This window comes from Euprymna scolopes, chromosome 6 (assembly GCF_053919585.1).
Source record: "Euprymna scolopes isolate OS-2025 chromosome 6, ASM5391958v1, whole genome shotgun sequence".
NCBI classification, from domain to species: domain Eukaryota; kingdom Metazoa; phylum Mollusca; class Cephalopoda; order Sepiida; family Sepiolidae; genus Euprymna; species Euprymna scolopes.
In genome coordinates, this window is record NC_136487.1 from 60,225,378 (window position 1) to 60,249,262 (window position 23,885).

Sequence of the window (23,885 nt, forward strand, 5' to 3'; positions counted from 1 at the left end):
TGGGCTTTGTGATGGCCACTCCAAAACATTAATATGATTGTCCTCAAGCCATTTCTTAGTCAGTTTAGCCGAATGCTTTGGGTCATTATCTTGCATGAACCACCAACGACGACTAAGTGAAAGCTCTTTAGCAGAGTCTTTCAGGTTTTCATCCAATATTTTAACATAATCTTCCTTTTTTATGCTACCTGTGACCTTAACAAGTCGCCCTGGTCCAGAGGCAGCAAAGGATCCCCAAAACATCAAACTGCCTCCACCGTGCTTCACTGTGGGTATGGTGTTCTTAGGCAGGAAAGCTTCGCCAGATTTTCTGTAAATATAAGATACTTTATTATGGCCAAATAACTCTATTTTCGTTTCGTCAGTCCATAGAACACGTTTCCAGAATGCAACATCTTTATCAATATGACGTTTTGCAAAGGCTAGCCTTGCTTTCAGGTGCATAGGCTTCAATAAGGGAGTCTTTCTCGGACGACATGCTTTTAAACCAGCTCTCTTCAAAACTCTACCAACTGTATGTCGAGATACATTCACTCCAGAGGTGCTCTGTTCATCAACAATCTCCCCAACAGAGATCCTTGGGTTTTGTTTTACTTGTCGAACAATTTTCCGTTCATCTCTTGGGGAAAGAATCCTTTTTCTCCCTCTACCCTCTAAACTCATAACGTGGCCTTGCGATTTGAACTTGTTTATTATGGCTCTAACAGTGGATTTGGGAAGGTTTAGCTTCTTTGAAATCTTATCATAGCCCTCCCCATTGGTATGGCATGTTACAACAAGCTTCCTGACGTCTTCGCTGTGTTCCTTAGTTTTAACCATGGCGATTGAAAATTATAATTTAGTCACTTATAATAGTTTAAATAAATCGCTATCTAAAAATTATCTGAAAAAAATTATTCACTGAATTAGCGTTAAACAAGCATAATATGGCTATAAAAAAGTTCAGAAAGCACGTAAACCGGAAATTGATTGATATTATACTGATACTAAAAGAAAAACAAAGCCGTGCCAATAATTTTGAACAAGGGTTTTTTTGCAATTATGTTTGTTGTTCCTTTGTTATTTATTTTTTCTAAAATCCGATTGCTGCATCGGAAAGGCCAGTTAAAAATACATAATATACTTTGTTATTTTCTTTAATTTAATCCCTTTTTTAGAATTTATTAGACAAAATTTAACTTTTATTTTACCGTGCCAATAAATATGATCATCACTGTATATATATATATATATATATATATATATATATATATATATATATATATATATATATATATATATATATATATATATATATATATTTATGTATGTGTATATATATTTGTTTAAAAAATTCGCCTAACAAACTCCTCCGTCAGTTTTGGTCTACAGACATAAAAAAATATATAGGGTATTTCGAACCCATGCAAAACTTTATATTTAGGTTTTAATCGGAGAAAATCGATGCAAATATGTGAAAATTAAGAAAATGGAATTTGCCAGCTGAAGGTGGAACGACGGCATTACGAATATGCATGTGTAACGTAATAGCTATTGAATGAAAACAGTAATCCAAATAATATAAACGCTAACACGTTGTTTGAGTTTTTCTACTCGAGAGAAATCTTTGTGGTGAGCTGAAAATAAAAGTTGGATGCTCTACTTTTAAAAGTTAGGCAATTGATTACACATATTTTATGTTGAAAGAATAATAGCTTCTTCTTTTTTAATATTAAAGTTGATTGATTACACCAGGCTGTGATCGTCTTATGAACAGAGAGAATATTAAGTGTAAAACTTTTTACATTATTCTTTAGTAGTGATGGGACGAGTCCAATATTTTTCCTGATTCTCATACAATTGTCTGTTCCGTACTAAATTCCCGATTTTGATACAATTACTGATTCCGATTTCGATTCTTCATAAATCTCTAGATATTTTAGTACAAAGTTGTTATTTTATCTGGATTACCGTAAAACCGCATGTTTAATGTGCATATATTTTCTCAAACATAAAAACACAGTAGTGGGGGTGGGGGTGATCCATAAATTTTAATTTTACTAATAGTTTAAAACTAATAACTAATAATTTAAAACTAATAAATATTTATTATTTTATTATTACTACCAACAGTGGAAGATTTTCTTTAAACAAAATAAAATAAAAAAAAGATAATTAAAGGAATCGTTTTGGGCATCGGAAAATAGACACAAATTTTTCCGATTCCAATACCAACTTTGATACCCTCCAGAATTTCGATTTTTCTGATTCCGATTCCGATTAATCGTGCCAACACTATTCCTTGGTTCATCTTAATCGCTATTTTCAAGATATTTTAATCATAAAACCCCAGACACTTCAAAGGCTTGTGGGCCTGATCTAATTCCAGCTAAACTATTAAAAAAAATGCTTCGCTGAGGTTGCCCTACTTCTCTCACAAACTCTTTAACAAATGCCTGACTGAATTTTGCTTTTCTGACTGCTGCAAAATTACTTCTGTTGTACCAGTTATCAAGAATTCTGATGAAAGAACTGACCCACTCAATTACCGCCTCATTAGCCTCTCTCTCTTTCTTCACCAAAATCTTTGAGTCCTTAACCAATCAAGCACTAGTCCACCACTTCATGAAGCTTCTTTCTGGTCGACAGTATACATTTAGGCAAGCCCGTTCTACTGCCGATATCCTAACTGTAATCTCTGTAATTTACAATCTGTTACACATTATTACATTCCCAAATGGTCATCCATCTGGAACTGACCAGGCTTGACTTTGCTTAACATTGGTGATCCAATGAGGACCAGTGTGTCCATGTGTTTATGCCATATGTACCTTATATGAATAATTAAATGTAAACGATCAATTGAACACTAAATCAAAGAAGGTAGACTCTGCTGATCACTAGCCCCACCCTCTCGCTTCCTCTTTCTCTTTCTCTGACGAATACAAAAAAAAAATTTTTAAGCTAATAGGTCTGTAGTGTCTACCAAGCTCCAACCTGTTTTACAAGTACTGGTTGCACTTGTACTACCCCAATGTAAATACAATCCACTAGCTGCAAAATCCCACCCTTTTATTTTAGAGAGTCTCTAACTGGCGGAAAATTTTCCACTTTGATAGCTACTTTAAACAACTTGCTTTTGGCATTCTCCTCATGGTTCCTGCTTTCTGACCATACAAATACGCTTAAATTTAAATGTAATGTGACCAAACATCTTCATGCCCAGCTCCCATACCAAAACAAAATCTGACTCCTATCACAGTAGCCCAATTACGTTTTAGTAGCAATATGCCTTGTTTGTGGTGGATAAAAGTATATAAATATATTTATTTACTTTTACTTTACTATATACGAGTGAAATTATACAAACATCAGAAAAACCCTACGTGGATTAATCAATGTTTCAACGACGTTAGTCGTCTCGTTAGGTGTAAATTTAACTTATAATAGCTCTACATATGTATTGAGCACTTTCGAAAAAATACTGTTTTTTAGTTCAATACATCAATAATAACTTTTTAAATTATATATATATATATATATATATATATATATATATATATATATATATATATATATAATTATGCATAGATCATCGTATAACGATTAGATCACTGTCTGACTGACGTAAATGAACATTTAAAATTAAAATGTTTAAATTCAACATTATTTCACGCAGTTAATGGTAGCCGAATTGATTAGGTCTTCACTAATCGAGCCAGAGATGTCTCGTGTTGCAGGGTTCAAATCGTTCGACTGGTATTAATCGTGACACCCTGCACTGAAGATTCCCGAAAGGATGAAACACTAGTGTCTGTAGGTATTTAATTATTATAGTAAAAAATAATTATATGTATATATATATATATATATATATATATTATGAATTGCTCCTCTTAACCATGTACAGCTTTTACTATTTTGATAGGTTTGCTTTATTAAAGACTAACCTGGGTGCCTGACGTTGCCCGGGCGTTTAGAGGTGTGTTTTGAGCAAAAAAAAAGGTGGTAGTAGGCAGGCAGACTTGAATCCGTGAAGCGAAGGCAGAAAAGAAAGTGAAAAAAAATATGACGTCTTACACCTATTCCATGACGCGACTGGAAGTTCAGAACATTAAAATTAGGCAAAGTCAATCCAACTGATATGATGACTTGCAAAAATAGCTTGCAAAACATCGACCCCTCCTTGTAGAAAACTGCCCAGTTGATGGTGAAGGAATTAATGTTTTGGCCAATTTTTGGATATTTATCGTCCGAGACGCCGAGCTTTAAAATAATACTGATCTCCTGAAAATCTGTGGCCTCTGTCGAAAGTTTTAGGCATACATACATGCATACATACATACATACATACATACATACATACATACATACATACATTTAAACAGACAGGTGAGATTTATTATTAAAGATAATATCTTTATCAGCTTCATTTATATATATATATATATATATATATATATATATATATATATATATATATATTTATTTATAAATGGTATGATAAATAAGGGTAGTAAGACGATTACAGATGAACTACAGATCAGCAATAGGGTCAACAAGCTTAGAGGTTATGAAGCATATATCCTTCTAAAGGATCATAAACCTAGCTCCCAGATGAAGCCTACCACAAGATTGATGAACCCCACTAGATCTGAAATCGGAAAAATAAGTAAGAGAATGTTAGAGAAGATCAATCTGGAATTAAAACAACAATTCAACCTGAACCAATGGATAAACACAGCAGATCCTGTGAAATGGTTCATCGGCATTGCAAACAAGAAAAAAATGTGCCTTTGTACAATTTGACATTATGGATTACTACTCATCAATCACAAAGGATCTTTTTGAAAAGGCTATTGCATTTTTTTTACACAGGAATCACCACTTATCAAGACCCGGGGGCCACTTGAGGATAAGTGTTAATGGGTATACATTAGTCAATGTGATTATAGCGTGGTAAACATAAGTAGTGGAAATGTTGTAAGTTGGATTACTTAGGCGACGTTTCGCCAAGAACTTGTTTATGTTGGACTGCAAAGGTTCATACCAATACCTTCAATGATGATATTGAAATCACCAGGAAATGCCTTACAACTGTTCTTGTCTGTAATGGTGAACAGTGGGTTAAAAATGGACAAAATAATTTTTTGGTGTGTCAATGGGATCGTTAGACTCTGCAGAAGCAACGAATCTTGTGGGTCTTTATATCCTTCATAATTTAACAAAAAATAACAGTATTGATGTAGGTGACCTTGGCCTGTATGATGGGCTAATAATTGCAAGGGACGCTACAAGTGTAGAATGTGATGGAGTTAGAAGAGCAATCCATAAGGAGATGATAATTTTGGCCTTAAAGTTGAAATTAATGCAAACTTAAAGCAAGTTAACTTCCTCGACGTTACATTTGATCTGGAATTTAACACTTAAGCCAACCCTATTTATATACACCCACAATCTAACCATCCACCATCCACCGTCCACCATCCACTGTTAAACATATACCGCTATCTATTGAAAGTAGAATAACAACTCATCGAATGAAGTGACTTTTAATAGGTGCAAAGCTATTTGTAATACGGTACAATAATAATAGTGGGTACAAGAAGATAGATATAAAATATAATATTACTAATACTAGCACAAATAGATTTAGAAACCGTAAGAGGAAAGTGATCTGGTTTGCACCCCCTTCAATCTAATGCTAAAAACAAAATTTGGTACAAAATTTATATAACTTATTAACAAGCATTTCCCACCAAATAATATGTTACATAAGATTTTTAATAAAAATACATTAAAATTGAGTTATAGCTGTGATGATAACTTAGAAAGAATCATGAAAAAGCATAATAAAAGAATATTAAGGATGAATAATAGGGAAACTATGAATATTAATGATAATGCAGCTATGAATAACTGTAATTTCCAAAAACTTGAGGATTGCCTCATAAAAAAATGAATGTTTAACCCCCCACAGTGGTACACTAAGCTAAAATATTCCTAGAGGAAAACCCGAGGGAAGAAAAATTCTACATAGTAAGTACCCAAATGACATTCAAGAATAGATTTTATGGACATACACGTTCGATGAATAAAATGGAAACTCGTTAGAGCAAACAAGACACCAAAGACAGAATGGAAAATTATTAGGAAAACCAATACATGGCACTCATTAAATTCGCCATCTCCGTTAAGGGACAAACTATTAAATATTAAACAAGAAACCGCTATATTCTACAGACATTTCAAAATACATGCGCTTAAAGAACTCTAAAAAGATCTGAACTGTTACAATCAACAACTTCGACAATAACAACAACCCCCCATCCTATTCCCTCCAAAACAAATGATAAGTGAGGTCATGATTATGATTCTATCCAATTTATCATTAGATAAGTTTGTTAATATTCTATTTTCTCAGAGAATACAGTATTACTAGTCTTAAAAAATACTTATATAAATATATGTAAACTAAACGAGTGATCAAGAAATTAAGCGAAATACTAAATAATATATATGTATATATTACGTTATATAATGAATAAGGTAAGTACAATAATATAATAAGCATTTGCATTCCGTTTATATAGCCTTCATGTTCAGCTCTTTATATATCTGTATAAACATTGAGATAATAGTAACATGATTTAAAGATGGACCTATTAACTTCATTGAGCATGCAGTACTAGTTTTATATATAGATAATGCGTACAACATACAGAAAATAACGATTTGGTGGGTGGGTGTAATATAATCGTGTAAATCTCTATTCCTGTATATAGGTATAGGGTGTGGATAAAGAAGTTACCTATAAAATACGTTTATATCTATCTATCTATCTATCTATCTATCTATCTATCTATATCTCTCTCTCTCTCTCTCTCTCTCTCTCTATATATATATATATATATATATATATATATATATATATATATATATGGGGGGGGGACTATTGAAATTGGTTATCTCATATTTATGTATTTATTGCATGAGGTTACCAGACTTTTTTTTTACATGGAGGTCACCACTTATCAAGGTCCGGAAGCCACTCGGGGATAAGAGTTATTGCATGTACAGTAATCAATGGGATAGTGTCGTAGTAATCGTTAGTATTGAAGATTTGATGAAGTGTCTTACTTAAGACTGCCGAGTGCACTTTATTAATTAATAGTAACTAGCTCCTAATAAATTTTGATCATTAATTAATATAAAACTTATTTCATAATAAATTAACTATAGACAACTAACTATAGCTAAAAAGAAAAACGTGGCATCACAGGGCTACAGATGTATACATCAATGGTTATGTGATGTGTATATGTATGTGTATATATATATATGTATATATATTTGAAAATAATTTCTGACGAGGACGCATCAGACCGTCTGAAACGTACGTAAACGATTTCAATGACTTAAAAACATTATTACAATGATCCAAACATAATTCTCAATGAAAAACCAAGACACGGAATAATAAAATAATGTTAAAAAATACACATTGTTGGTGACTACTCCCTTATTTAAATATACATCTTTCTTTCATTGGAATTTATTAACCCATTTTATATAAATATATATGTATATATATATATATATATATATATATATATATATATATATATATATATATATATAGGTATATAGGTATATGTATGTATGTATGTATGTATGTATGTATGTATAGGTGTGCGGTTGTATGTGTGTGTGTGTGTGTATATATATATATATATATATATATATATATATATATGTGTGTGTGTGTGTGTCTGTGTGTGTGTGTGTCTGTGTGTGTGTATACATGTCGAAAGGTAATGGGATTATGTCTTATATGTTTTTAGGTTGTCTTATATATTTTAAAATTTATAATTGATAGTTTATTATTAAAGTATTTAGTATTGGTATAATCATAGAAACATAATTTTTGTGTATGTATAAAATATGCCATCTTTCTGGTTACTTTATTCTTACTGTAAATATTTCCTCGCATACTTATGTCGTGGGTCATAATGTTAAGAATGCGCGAATATTTTTATACGAACTATTGATTAATGAAAGTGATGTCGACGATGATTTTATATAAGTACATTTTAGACGTATGTGTGTATGAAATGTGCAGGTTATGAAATTATGTAGTTTTGTATAAATATTATATATTTGTACGTGTATGCATATAGCTTTAGACATTTGGATATACAAATATTTTAGTTGCAGATCTACCCACGTAGATGTCTAATGACGAACGTTTTGTTTGCTTTGGAAATGTTATGCTAACATGAAAGTTTGTATATACACGTGCGTGTATTCTGATTTTGTGATGTGTACTATACAAAAGATAAAATTATACTCCATCAGTATTGTATTTTTTTTTTTACAAAGGAGTCACCACTTATCAAGGCCCGGAGGCCACTCGAGGATAAAGGTTAATAAGCGTACTGTTGTTATATATAGGTCTTATCATTATTATTATTATTATTATTATTATTATTATTATTATTATTATTATTATTTGTTGTTGTTGTTGTTATTGTTGTTTTTTAGGAAGTCTTATTAAAAGTGCAGTCTTAGAGAGTCTTATTAATAGTGATGTTGTTCGTGTTATGAAGAGATTCATATAAAGACATTTTAAAACACATGATATATAAGACATATAATCACTTTACCTTTTGGTAGAATTACAACACAAACACGACGTTTATAAAAACACATGATGGGTTTATTTCTTCTCCGACCGGTCGTGGTTTTCTTAGTCAAGAATTCAAAGTTTTACATTCTATGTTTCAAAGGTGACCGTCTCGCTTCCAGACGTTCGACTGTCCATGTTTGGACTCCAGGCTCGTCTCTCGTCCTTCGACTCTTTCTCAGACTCTCCCCCAGACTCTCCCTCTTAACTCTAAAGTTTCTAACCACATCGAGAACTTCCCATTTTCCATGACGTCACACACATGTTAAAACATGTGTTTTCTTTCACGTGTTCTGGAAATGCGTGCCCAAAACATTTTCCTTTGTTTACAAAAGGAATTTTAACCTATGTTTCCAGTAACCTATATTTCCAATATGTTAAAAACATGTTTATTAAATTATCCTATAGTTGCATTCCTTTTCTTACAACTATTTTATCTCTAAGCTAAACAATGGTTTGTTTTCACATTCCATTTGCTAATTCTCTCTCGTAATCTATTTCTAAACCTAAATTACGAGGTTCGAATTTCGTCTATTCTATTTCATTTTCATTTTAACTAAATCTCTCTATTTTTATACTTACATGAAAAGGGGACAGCCCTTATCATGTAACACGGTGGCCAATGTGACAATATCGTAATAATTGTTAGTAGGGGAAATTTGGTAAATTGGATTAAGGGGAACGGCTCATCAAGAACTTGTTTACATTGGACTTTCGTACATATTTTTTGTTCTTCTTTGTTTTTTTCGTGTGTGTCTTATTGCAAATGGAAATATCAGTTTATATTGATATTAACATATGTAAAGGTCAATATATACATAAATCATTAGAGAAGAATAAGAGCGGTTGCTTAAGTAATATATATATATATATATATATATATATATATATATATATATATATATATATATATATATTACTTAAGCAAACGCTCTTATTCTTCATGACCAGACACACATACAGACGTTCAGCTTTACACACATATATATATATATATATATATATATATATATATATATATATATATATATATATATATATATATATATAATATAATATAAAGCTGAACGTCTGTGTGTGTGTCTGGTCACTAATAGGCTCCTATATGGTTGACTAATACAGAAAACTGATCACATATAATGATAGAAGTATCGAGACACAGGAATGGATATGTTTGATCTGGCATAATGATGATTCATTAAAATTGTGGGGTTTGCGTACGTGCCTGGTCCACAAAGTATGGAAATAAAAAATTTAAAAATTAAAAAAAAAAACGTTTACAAGATTTTTTATATAGATCTACATAATAATACTTTGATAAGTATGTTTTAACTTAAATAGGGATAGTATAATAAAATTGTGAGGTCTGCGTTCGCACCTGGCCTCCATAGAATGGAAATAGGCACAAACTTTAATAAAGACTTTTCATATCTATATGCGTAAGTATAGTTTGATAATTATGTTTCAGTTTGAAGAAATATGGTATAATAAAATTATGAGGTGTTCGTTCGCCCCTGCCCTCCATAGAATGGAAATATGTCACAAAGTTTAACAAGGTTTTTTTAATATAGATCCACAGAATATTGTGATAAGTGTTTTAGTGTGAACTGGTATGGTATAATAAATTATGGGGGGTATATATTTTATTTTTACTATCATCATATTTTGCTTTGGTTTTGATACCCCCAAATTCGAAGCTATCTCCTTACAACCTTTCCTTTTTATAACCTATCATACTTTCATAAATCAGAGTCCAATTTCTGTAGGCTGTTACCAGTCAACGACGGGTACTTTTGCTATATATATATATATATATATATATATATATATATATATATATATATATATATATATATATATATATATATATTAGCAGTTCCGTCCAGTTTGTTGGCTCGTATGCAGCATCTTGTGGATGCCTTTGCAGTTGCCTGCAGCGCATTGGGCCTGACTACCAATCTGAAAAAAAAAACTGTCATAATGTATCAGCCAGCTCCAGGCATTCCATACTATGAGCTATCAGTTTATATCTATGGGTCAAGGATAGCGGTTGTCACTAAGTTTGTATACTTGGGTAGCACACTAATTATGTCCGGTGCCCTGGATGATGAGGTATCATTACGGATCAGCATGGCAAGTGATGCATTTGAAAAGTTGGACAGGCGTTTGTAGAGCTGTCATGGGATCTCACTGCCAACAAAGATTAAGGTTTATGCCGTATGCGTTCTCTTTGCTCTTCTCTATGCTTGTGAGACTTGGACAACATACAGGAAGCATTTGAGACGTTTTGACCGGTTTCACCAGATGTGCCGACGGCGAATCTTAGGTGTGTGTTGGCAAATGTATGTCAGTGATGTTGAGGTTCTTGAACGGACCCAATGTCTAAGCATTGAAGCTCACATTATCAAACATAGACTGAGATGGAGTGGACATGTGGTGAGGATGTCAGACAGTCGATTTCCCAAACAACTCCTTTATGGCGAGATCGCCGAGGGAAGACATCTGGCTCAAAAGCCTAAAATGAGATTCATGGATTGTTTCTAAAAAAAAATTTGAGATGGATGAAAGAACCTGGGAGAGTCTTGCTTTGGATCATGGAGAGTGGAGAAGGACCTTATGTCTGAGCAGAGCTGGGCTGATAAGCCACCAGACTACTCATCAGCTCAGTGGGCCACGGAGCAGTCTTGTGTTGTCAGATCTAACCAGTGTCAACTGTGGGCAGACGTGCAAAACATCAGGCAGACCAACCCCCTACTCTCTACCCCCTATTCCAAATGAGATACTTCTCTGTGTCCCCCTCCCTAATTTAAGATAAGATTCTATTTTTGTGGGTAATATAAGAAAATGGTTTTGTATCTTGAGTGAAATATCGAGTGAAATTCTTGACCTGAAGACGTAGTCTCCCTAAAACGGGTGATTACAGAAACATGTATGCACATATGTAGCCATTAATGTTTGCATAAATAAATTTTCTATCTCTCTCTCTCTCTCTCTCTCTCTCTATATATATATATATATATATATATATATATATATATATATAGAGAGAGAGAGAGAGAGAGAGATAAGTTTCTCCCTCAAGTCTGGAGTAAATTGTGGTGTCATACCTTTTTCTATGGTATCAGTGTGAAAGAGATCACAATAAATCTGATAATAAGAAATTGAACTCTGCTTGCCGATTTCGTAGTTCGTGTCAATATCCATTACGCGGTCTGATGAATAATAGAATCTTAAAAGGAAAGAAAGAAAAGAAAAGGAAAAAAATTTCTTGTCCCGCATCAAAAGCTATGATGAGTCATTATTAACAAAAAAAAAAAAAACACCAACTCAGCTTCCCAAAGTTGAAATCAGAATTCTTCTGTTTATCTTTACTCTTAGATTCTGTCTTTCGTTGTCAGATCAGATTAAAGTAAACATAGACCTTTATACAAAGAAAACAATTATATATCTCAGTCTCACTCTCTCCCTTACTCTTTCTTTCTCTCTCTCTTTCTCTCTCTCTCTCTCATATATATATGTGTGTGTGTGCGTGTGTGTGTGTGTGTGTGTGTGTGTGTGTGTGTGTGTGTGTGTGTGTGTGTGTGTGTGTGTGTGTGTGTGTGTGTGAGGTTCAAAATTATGGAGCGCCAATGAAAAATCGAAATTATGATTCAAACTTATATATTTAAAGGTTAAGAATAGTGAAGTAAGCATTAATAAATCTATGTTAATAACAATCAATATTTGACATGTCCTCCTTTTGCCTTTCTAACAGCTTTTATTAATTTTTGCATATTATTGACTAAATTGTTGCAGGTGGTAGGATCTATTTTCAGCCATTTTTCATGAAGTTTGGCCCATATTTTTATTTATTTTTTTTTATGAACATTTGTGCATTCTCACTCTTTTCCCTAGATGGGACCACAAAGTTTCAACGGGATTTAAGTCTGGGGATCGAAGGGGCCGCTTTATCACTGTAATCCTTTTTTTTCTGAAACCAACCCATTGAAACTTTTGACATATGTCATGGGCATTTTCTTGTTGGAAGATTACATCACTTGGAAGGTTATTATTAAATATTTTAGTCAAAGAGTTTTGGTAACCCTGGTCCAGCATGTTAGCATAAATTGTGGAGTTCAATCTGCCATCACATGTGTACAACAGTTCAGTGTTTGAAGAAGCCATGCAACCAAAACTATTACACTTCCTCATCTAAATTCGACAGTTGGAACCACACAATCAAGATGAATTGCCTTTCTTTCCCTACAGTGAACATAAACTGCTCCAGCGGCGCTAAAAATCCGATGAAAAAAATGAGAATTTACTACAATTTTTGAATAGATGTTATGGATGTGTATTCAAGATAAAAAGTTCAATTGTTCCTTTCAAAGTTTAGAAAATAGAAGTTCTTTTGTCAGACCAAACAATTTTAGCCCAATCATCAGGTGTCCAATTTTCATGTTTTTTTAAAAATTCCAGTCGTTTTTCTTGTTGGCCTAAAACAATTATGGCTTTTTCCTTGCTTTGCATCCCTTTAATCCAGCTTCTAGTAACTTTCTTCTCACTGTTTGAGCTCATATGTTTTTGTTTGCATCCTCCCTAAGGTCAGCAGAAAGCTCTGAAGAACTTTCTTTTCTATCTGCAAGGGATGCTCATTTCAAAGATCTGTCTTCACTGGCGGTTGTTAACTTTTTACAGGCTTGTCCTTTTCTGATTTGGAAAAACTTTGCTTCCTTGTATCTTTTAATCTTTGTTTGAACTCCCTTCTTTGAACATTCCATCTTCCTGGCAATTTCTACCTGAGAATCTCCTTTTAATCTCTCAAAGATGCGTCTTTGGAGGCATTTTCAATTAAATACACTATCATAGAATTGGCAGGAATCAAATATTACCTGAAAAATAAGAAACAACTTTTAGTATGACAATGACTCATTTTGAATATTGGGATGAATTTAGTATAGAACTAAGCAAAACTCTTGAAATAAACTTTAAAGCACATTAATACTACAATTTACTATTAAATATTTTACATTTGCTCTCAATTGTTCACTGTACAATTCTTGACCTTTAAATGCGTAGGTTTAAGCTATTATCTAAGTTTTTTTTTATAGATGCTCCATAATTTTGACCATGGCTGTCTATATGTAAATATTGGAGAGAGAGAGAGAGAGGGAGAGAGAGAGAGAGAGAGAGAGAGAGGGTGGGCTGAGAGAGTTTTACTACACTAAGCATGACTATGTACGAACACTATAGAATTACGTATTTTACCAATTTTCAACTTCATTCATTTGATCTTGTGATTAGATGACTATATGTTTCATTCATGAGCATCTCTTTGATTATTTTTTTGCACCTTTTTATACATTCGAATATTAATCTCTTCCAAACTTTCCATTCTTTTTGCGCTAACCAAGTCTATTAAAAAAAATTGGTAATCATTTTCCTCTGAAGACAAAAAAAAAACGAATTGTTTAAACTCCATGAAATAAGGAAATAACTAGTTCTATCTTGTATTCCTTGCTTTAAACAAAAAATTTTGCAAATGCTAATTAAACTTTCTGTATATATATATATATATATATATATATATATATATATATATATATATATATATATATATATATATATATATATATACTAGCTGTATCCTGCCACGCGTTGACTCAAATTGGCGCAATGGAAAAAGTTCCAAAATGAGAAAAAGCATGTTTCTTATAGGTTTAATTTTCCATTTTGCATGGGTACACAGTTTTTGTTGTTCCATTTTCTTAGCTGATATAGAGATTTTCCGGTTTGGTGACTCTTGAATACGTAACATAAATTGTCCATGTGAAAAAACAGTCAGTGTGTAACTGTAAGGCCCACAATTGTAAAGATTGTTCCCTGTGCTTTGTTGATGGTTATTGCAAATGACAATAAAATTGGAAAGTGCAATTTCCTAAAGTGTAATGATGTATCCGGTGGAATCATAGGAATGCATGGAATGAAGATATATTCATCTGTGAAAGGTCCTGTTAAGATTGTTGTTTCTATGATATTGTTTTTTAATTTTTTTTTTACTGCAAGCTATGCGCCATTGCAAAGGTTGGATTGATTTATATTTCACAACATGATAATTAGTACACCAAATTTCAGTTGCAATACATGCGGTGGCATCCCTGGCAAATATAGTTGTTGGATAATTAACCACTTTATCTGCTTTCACAACAGTGTCGATGGATTTGTATTTGACTACCTCACTTTGAATTTTACATTGAATAATAGCGTTAAGTTCATGGGCATCTTTGTATTGACCTGCAAGAATAGCTCATTCACTCAGTCAAATGGAATTCTTATAATATGAATATCTGCAAAAACCTTTTAAACTAACTATTCTTTTGATGAAATAAAATTACAGAAATTACAGAAGTTAAAAGTCAAAGAATTTTGCCCTTAACTCTGATCAGCTGGCACTTTTTCGTACCCAATTTCCCACAAGTGATGCAAAAGTTTTTGTGCGGATCGAACAGTCTGCAACTGGATATGCATATTTTGAGTTAAGTTTAATGTCTTCACATGGAACAAAAAAGTAGAGTATTTGAGGCAAACATTTATTTCATCTGCTGGTGTTGATTGAAGAATAACAGGTAACATTTGTCTGAAATCTCCTGCAAGCAATATTACTGCATTCCCAAATGGTCTGACATTGCCACGCAAATCTTGCAAGGATCGACCAAGAGCCTCAGGTGATTTTTTGCGTACCATTGTGCATTCATCCTAAACAATAAGTTTGCATTTCTGCAATATTTTTCCCCATATTGGATGTTTTGGAGATGTCCAACATGAGATTTTTGAAAAATTGAATGTTTCAAAGTAGATTAAAAAATTCTTCTACTTGGCAGCAAGGTCGCAGGTATTCCTCATGCAGTAAGGGCTAAGGCTATGTCATTTTGTTACCAAATGGCTGCCAAAATCAATTTAATTAGAAAGGTTTTACCAGTTACTTCAAGGTAGCAGTAATTTCCAAATAACTTCTATTCTCACAGTCAGTAAATTAGGTGACTAAAATAGGATTTATCCATGTTTTGACAATGCCTTATTCACTGTAATTAATTTAGGAGACTAAAATAGGATGAGGGATTAGAGATGGACCGATAGAGAGGAAGATATATAGATAGAAAAGAGAAAGTGAGAGGAAAATAGAGAAAGAGAAGGAGATAGAGAGATAAAGGGATTGATAGATAAACAGAGAGAGGGGGAGTTAGAAAGAGAGGGCGAGACAGAGGAAAGGAGAGAGATAGAGGGAGTTAGAGAGAGAAAGGGGCTCAAAGAGAGATGGAGAGGGTGATATAGAAAGAAAGATAGATTGAGAGAGGGAAAGGGAGAGATGGATAGAGAGAGATATTAAGAGAGGAAGAGAGAGGGGAGAGAAACAGAAGGTGAACTACACTTCACCGTTTGTTTCCTCGTTCAGTAGAGAAGAAATCTTTCGAGACTGAGACAATTTTAGTGTTTTGTTATTATCCAGAGTGCCCCTTTTTTTTGGGGGGGGGAGCTAGATTTTCCTCACATTAGAAACCGACCGGGTTATCTGTACTTTCACTTAACAAATTAATAAAAGAAAAACATATTCTAAAATTTGAATTTAACATGAAAATACTATTTTAAAAAATAGCACGATAACATAAGTGCATAAGTGCCACTTTAGGTACTCCTTGGGCGTTGAGTTCCATGGCGACCAGCATAATTATTTAAAGGTCGCTCCCTTAGCCCCCCCCCTAGTCAAGGCTAATGCATGCGCACGTAACATTTTTTTTATTTACTGACGTTGGCTTAGTAACTAAACGATTTATTGATAATTTCGTAACTCTTAAACGCATACCGGAAGATTTAAATTGGTTCATTATTGTTGTAATGAAAAAAAAAAGTTTCATTCAACACAAAACCAAAAGCACATATTAATGATAAATGATTTATTATTCTATTCATTGAAATTTACTAATTTTTAAATAAAAAAGTAAAAAAAAAAAAAGTTAATAAAAAATAGTTGCTTATGTGCGCATAAAAACTTGTTTTTTTGTTTGTTTGTTTTTTAGATTAGGTCCACCTTATAATCACCCCCCCCCCTCCTCATCTTAAGAACAGCTTCCGGAATAAACACCACTTTTGGAGGGGGGGGCTATTTGCAAAATTTAACTGATATTTGTTGTCAGCATACCCACCCGAAAATACCATTAAAAAAAAAGGAGGGGTTCAGTGCCCGTGACAGAGAAGTAGATTTACTTATCAATAAAAGTCGTCATTTAAAAAAGAAAATTCTGGAGGTGAACCTAAATGTAAATATTAACCCAAAAAATTATCCCGAAGTTTATTACAAAAACGTTTTGTTTTCGCACTATTCAACAATTTGTTCATCCGCGCATGTAGATTAAAAAATATTTGTGAAAGTGAGAAGTTATCAGTAAATGATTTAGTTTTTTTTTAATTTATTTATTTATTTATTTATTTATTTTTTGCATTAGGTCCACCTCCACAAATGTTAAGAACGGCTTTCAGAATAAACACCCTCAACCTCTTCATGTTAACAACGGATTTTTGGAATAAACACCATTGGGGGGGGGATATTTAAAAAAAAAAAGTCGATAAAAGTCGTCATTTAAAAAGAAATTTAAAATCAAATGTTTGTAAAAGTGAGAAAGTATTAATAAATGTTTAGTAACATTATTCGGTGCTAATGCAGAGAGTGATCCGCGCTATTTTTTAAACCGTATTTCCACCTTTAATTAAAGTTTTATGATATGTTTTTTTTTGTTTCAATTGCAAGGTTAAAGTACAGAATAGGTACAAAACACCCTCCCCTCCCCATGTTAAGAATGGCTTTTTAAATAATAACGGTATTATTTCAGGATGGATCACTCTCTGCATGAGTACCCATTTTTCTTTTAATATTCATAAAAAGTAAAACTGTTTTCAAAATAAATAAATAAATGTTTGTAAATGTGACAAATAATCGTTTAGTTACGGCAACGTCAGTAAATAAAATATGTTACGTGCGGGGTGGGGTGGGGACTAAGGGAGCGACTATTATTTTTTTCTACTGGTCGCCATGGAACTCAACGCCCAAGGAGTACCAAAATGTAATTTTTTTTTGTCAAATAAATAAATTTCAAGCAATTTTTGCAATAAATAATAGATAGCAACTTCGTTAATTTTACGACTCGCCCCAGAATATTATAAACACCCTAACTTCCCCATGTTAAAACGGCTTTCGGAATGAACACCCCAAACCTCCCCATATTAAGAACGGCTTTCGAGGTTTATGGAAGGGCGTTTTTTTTTTACCATGGGGAGGTTAGGGTGTTTATAATACGTTGAGGCATGTCGTAAAAATGAAACAGTTTAGAAACAGTTAAAACAAACTTTTTTATGTAAACAATGCCGTGAAAAGAAACTAAACAATTAAAACGTAATGTTTCATGAGTGAAAAACCTTAACATTAAAGGAATTTAAAATTAAAAAATTGGTAAGTACATAAATGAATTTAAATTTTTAAAATATGGGATTATTATTTGTGTGTGTGTGTGTGTGTGTGTGTGTGTGTGTGTGTGTGTGTGTGTGTGTGTGTGTGTGTGTGTGTGTGTGTGTGCTAATGCATGGAGTGATCCGCGCTATTTTTTTAAAATCGTATTTCCACGTTTAATTAAAGTTTTATGATATGTTTTTATTCAATTGTAAGGTTAAAGTACAGAATAGGTACAAAACACCCTCCCTTCCTCATGTTAAGAATGGCTTTTTAAATAATAACGTTATTATTTCAGCACGGATCACTCTCTGCATGAGTAAGTTTGTTTTTTTTTACTTATCTGGTAATTCGAGAGTAGTTGAAACGGAAGTTACCAGAAATAAAACCGGGCAAGTTTCGTAGAAACGACTTCGAAAAATATTTATATTTTATTTAATATTTTAATAATTCGCGAGGTAAATTTATTTTAATGACATAAAAACATCCCCTGACTCTAAAGATGGGTTGTCTGAAAATTTCAAATAAATTGGTAACGTAGAAATATGGTTTTATTCACTTTTAACGAACCAAATTTACATTTATATATATATATATATATATATATATATATATATATATATATATATATATATATATATATATATATATATATATATGAGAGAGAGAGAGACAGCCTTCATTTGTTAAATTCTGATCAGTAGTCGTCGAGATTGATTTCGAACTTATAAATTGCAAAAAAAAACATGGTGGTATATTTATATAAATATATATGGATATATTTATACTCGTAGCCAAATTGAATACTGAAATATTCATATCTTTGGTTCTATGGGACGAAACTACATGCACATTTGTAGGCTTTTTTTCACGAAATTTCTGACACACCTACCAATCTACCCATGTTAAGAACGGCTTTCGGAATAGACACCCCTAACTTTGCCAGCATACCCGAAAAGCTAAAAAAGTTGACGTGTCGAATGTGAACGATGAGTTGGATGTAATGTAAAAATGTACCGAATTTAAAAGGGAACGAAATTCAAATTTCCGTTCCATTTTTACAACAACCGTAAAGCAGAGCATTCTATGCAAATTTTACCTAACTTACTGTAATAATGCTATTTTTTTAAGCAAAAAAAAAAAAAAAAAATTTAGGTTTGGCTATAAATTCCTAAACTCATTTCACCCTAAATAATTTAGGTGACTGAAATAGGAATCTAATTGAATCTTTAATTCCTGAATAGTATGCGAGAATTCATTTTTCCTCGAGTTATATCGAATTCATTAATACGGACTTTAGGGGCTTTTTTCGTAACGTTACTGTAAAAATTATTTTTTATTGTTACAAATTACGATGCTTTATTTATATAAAAAAGCAAAAATAAATTCTTGCGTTTTTTATTTACTACTGAAAACCATAACTTTAGTAAAGGTATTTTTTGTTTAAACAAAGTAAAACATTTTTACTAAGAGTTAAGTAAAAGAATTAGTTCATTATATTCTGCGATCATTATTTGATAAATACTGCAATTTTCATTAAAATTGGTTAATCTCCTGATTTTTGGTGAATTTTTAAGTAAAGGAAGGGGTCAAAATGTTTATACACTTTGAGCGTCGGCATTCATTTTGTCTGTACCTTCCATTTTTCGATGAATATTTGATAGGAAAGCGACCACGTGTGGTTAATTTAAATTAAATTTCAATCACATGGTTACATTATCAATAATCATGTGATTAAACCCATTCAAACTTTACCGATATTGTAAACACATTCTGGTTACATTAAGCCTGTAGTGTTTTTTTTAGTGATGCAATGTTGTCAACTGAGATTTAAAAAAAACTCGCGAGATCAGGAGAAAGAAATGTCCAGAGAATCGCTAGATTTGTAACTTTTGTCATCTGAAATTTTCAAAAATCGCTAATCCCCCCCCAACTCCATATTTTAACTTCCTACCATAAAAAAATTATAAATATATATTCAATATATAAAATGTTTTCTCACTATACATTTCTGGAATTATATTGAAGCGGTTAGCTCCCCAGAAGGCTTACATATTTTATCAGCTAGTTTTACCTGTTCTTTTTTTCAGAGAGAGTATTTTTTTGTTGCAGGAAACAACTCATAAACTCAAACTTTTTATAATAAAAGTTAAATTGAAATATACTGCAAATTAAACATCACAATAATGGTGCAACATATTTTGAAATTAGAAAAATAAAAAACAAAAAAACTTTGTTTTAGCATGTTAAAAGTATTTAGGTTGGTAGATAATTAAATTCTACTGTATTGATAGAATTTTTTTGCTGTTGTTTCTTGCTTTTTACAATTTTCGACTAAATACTTCTAAATTTCGTATTTTAAACTAAACTTCGAAGGTTGGAATGCCCACCCCCACCTAAAATGTACTTGGAAAAATCGATTTGATACCGAGCTTTAAGAATGGCTAGCCGAAAGAAAAGGTGAAAAACAAAACAAATAATCAATAAATAATTGTTACCAAAGGCAATAAATGCTACTTTTTTTACTTACATGAATGAATCTATTTTATGGTTTAAAGTATTGTCAAGCGCTTGCGGGTGTGTGGGTGCGAAATATCTCCAGATTTTTTTTTTTTGCTGTTGTTTCCTACTTTTTACAATTTTCGACTAAATACTTCTAAATTAAGCTGGGTTGCTTGGATCGTATTTTAAACTAAACTTCGGAGGTTGGAATGCCCCACCCCACACCTAAAATGTACTTGGAAAAATCGATTTTATAGCGAGATTTAATAATGGTTAGCCGAAAAAAAGGTGAAAAACAAAACAAATAATCAATAAATAATTGTTACCAAAGGCAATAAATGCTACTTTTTTTTACTTACATGAATGAGTTTATTTTATGTTTTAAAGTATTTTCAAGCGCTTTTTTAAAAAAATTTTTTAATCTAAAATTGCGGGTGTATGGGTGCCAAATATCTCCAGATTTTCTAGAATTCCCCGCTAGATTGCAAACGAAATCTACAGATCTAGCAGGAAAACCGCTAAATTGGAAACACTGGTCACATGACAGGAAGGAGTAATAAATAATTGTCCCTAAATAAAAGAAATGGCCTATCGGTACAAAGAAAACCACCTATTTATCATAGAAAAATTAAGTATAATGTTATAATTAAAAAGAAATATATAAAAACACACATGGATATAGTAAACATATTATACCAAAACGTGGAAGCCATCCGTCCAGTGTTTTTTTTTTTTAGACTATTAATTGCGAACGAACCAAGAGTTATATATATATATATATATATATATATATATATATAGAGAGAGAGAGAGAGAGAGAGAGAGAGAGAGAGAGAGAGAGAGAGAGAGAGAGAGAGAGAGAGAGAGAGAGAGAGAAGTAAATATACTACCTTTTTGGCAATTTTATAAGTTCAAAATCTCAGCGACTACTGATCAGAATTTAACAAATGAAGGCTTGTTGGAAAGCTAATGACCTAAATTGTGTAGTGGGCTATGTGACATTAGCTCTTAAGGTCGCACATTAAGAGGATTATCCATCATCTAGAGCCTCTCTAGAGCCTATTTTTGACACTTTTTCATAGCCATAAAATGTCTCAATCATAGTCATTTGTTTTCCTAGTTTTGCATATGAATTAAAAACTCTTTGATATTTTGCCAGCACCTCTGGCCTTGATGGAGTGGAGCCTATATTATGAATACATAATCAGATTTTGGGACATATAAATCCTAGTAATAACTAATAAAGTAACGACTTTAGATCAAATTTATTCATCAGCATAGCCTTCTTCCAACGCTTCTCTAACAATTTGTTTTCTGTTTTCGACATCAATTCTTCATTCAAGTCACATCTCTTTCCTCGGAGCATTCTGTAAAATAGTTAGTTCTGGGGAATAGGGTGAGTGCAGTAATAATTTGACCAAATTGTTACTGACAACTACATAAAATAATGCAACCAAAAATGAGCTACATAAAAGCTAAGATAGACAAGTCTCAGTCATCCCCAATCATTGTTTACTGATAATAAGTGATGTTTGTTTTACTTGTATTTTGAAGATGACTGTTTATCAGTCTTAAGTTGGTCTAACTTACCTACAGTAAAACTAAGCATGTGTATTGTGTGGGCGATTGAAGGCTGGGGAGGAAAAGAGAGGGAAGATAAGAAAGTCTTAAGCAATGCGCGGAGGTTGAATATACGCTGACTTAATAAATGGATAGGAGTAGGGGCCGCCCCATGGTAGGAAGAATAAATGACATGCTTAATGAGGTTAACTATCAGCTCTCTCTGTTTCTTCTGTCTTTTGGGTAATTTCAATTTTTTTAAATTAATTAAATCACTTTAGAATCCCGACAAGATATGTCAATACCGAAACGTTGGTCGATTCGTGTAGACTCTTTGTAATGTTTATATAATTTTATTTATAAAAGCTCTACTCACGAATTGAGCACTTTTGAAAAAATGTTGGCTTTTAGTTCGATTATTTTTAATTTATTTCTTTTTATTCTTTCTTTCGTGTACATCGTTGTATCAGTCGGAAACGCAGCGGAACTTTTTCGCCACAGTTATCGTCTGCTCGACTCTGTCATTTTCCTAACTGCATCCCTAGCAATTTCTTTTCATTATTATTGCCGCCAGAAAATTACTCTTTGTTTATTTCTTTTCATAATCTCTTCTTTGTTTCTCCTTAGAAATATATAACAGGACTTACTATTTTCTCCTCGGTTTACATTATTTCTTTCGACGAGATCCGGCAATCGTCACTGCTAGCCTTTTTCGGCCGTCTCTGGCGCATGGGTGCTGTATTTTGTATACCCCCACCCCGCTTCCTCTATACATATTACCTCTCTCCTCTCTCTTTGCAGTCTTCATGCTGACAATATACTCTCTTTTTGTTTATTCTCCTTTTAAACTCTGCTCGTCATTTTCTTCTTTACTGATTCTATCTTACTTTCTTTCTTTTTCTCTCTCTTACATTAAAAAAAAAAAAATTTCATGTCGACAACGAATAAAATAAATAAATAAATAAAATAAACATGACACATTCTCTGATGTTTTATTAATCATATATATAGGCACCGCGAAAAATGGCCGCAAAATCAAGTTGTTGTTTTTTAAAACGAAATTAAATTTATTAAAATCCATTATTTCTGAGTAACTTTTTTTTTCCAGAAAGATAAAACCCTGAATTTTATCATATAGAAAACAGAATAATGTAAAACTTTTTCTACTATTTTTAATTAAATTTTAAATGTCAAATTTTCCCAAAAAGTTAACAATTGACATTTTTTGTCTTGCACAAAAAACGTACATAAATATTTAAAAAAAAAAAAAAGGTTTTTGAAATAATTAATTTATTTATTTACTGTCTAACTAAGATTTAGGATGATTTTCTAAGAGAATATGCAAAAATATTATAATATAAGTACCTGAATTTCAAATAATTCCACTTATTCATATAGCTAACCAGATATTTCGCGTCGATCTAGAGTCTAGATCGCAACTGTTTACGTTTGCGTTTGATAAGAAGAAAACTATGGAAGACCAAACAGGCCAAAAAAACTTATTTTTCAGTGACGAAAATTTCAATGTATTATTAAGCTGAGGCTGGCCAGTACCAGATGGGTGACCATTTGTATGAGTTTGGTTTTTAATGTGTATGTGTGTGGGGGACAGGCTCCCCAAAATGGGGGGCGGGGCAATTTAAAGCAGAATAAAAAAAATTATTTCAGCGCGTTTGGTCC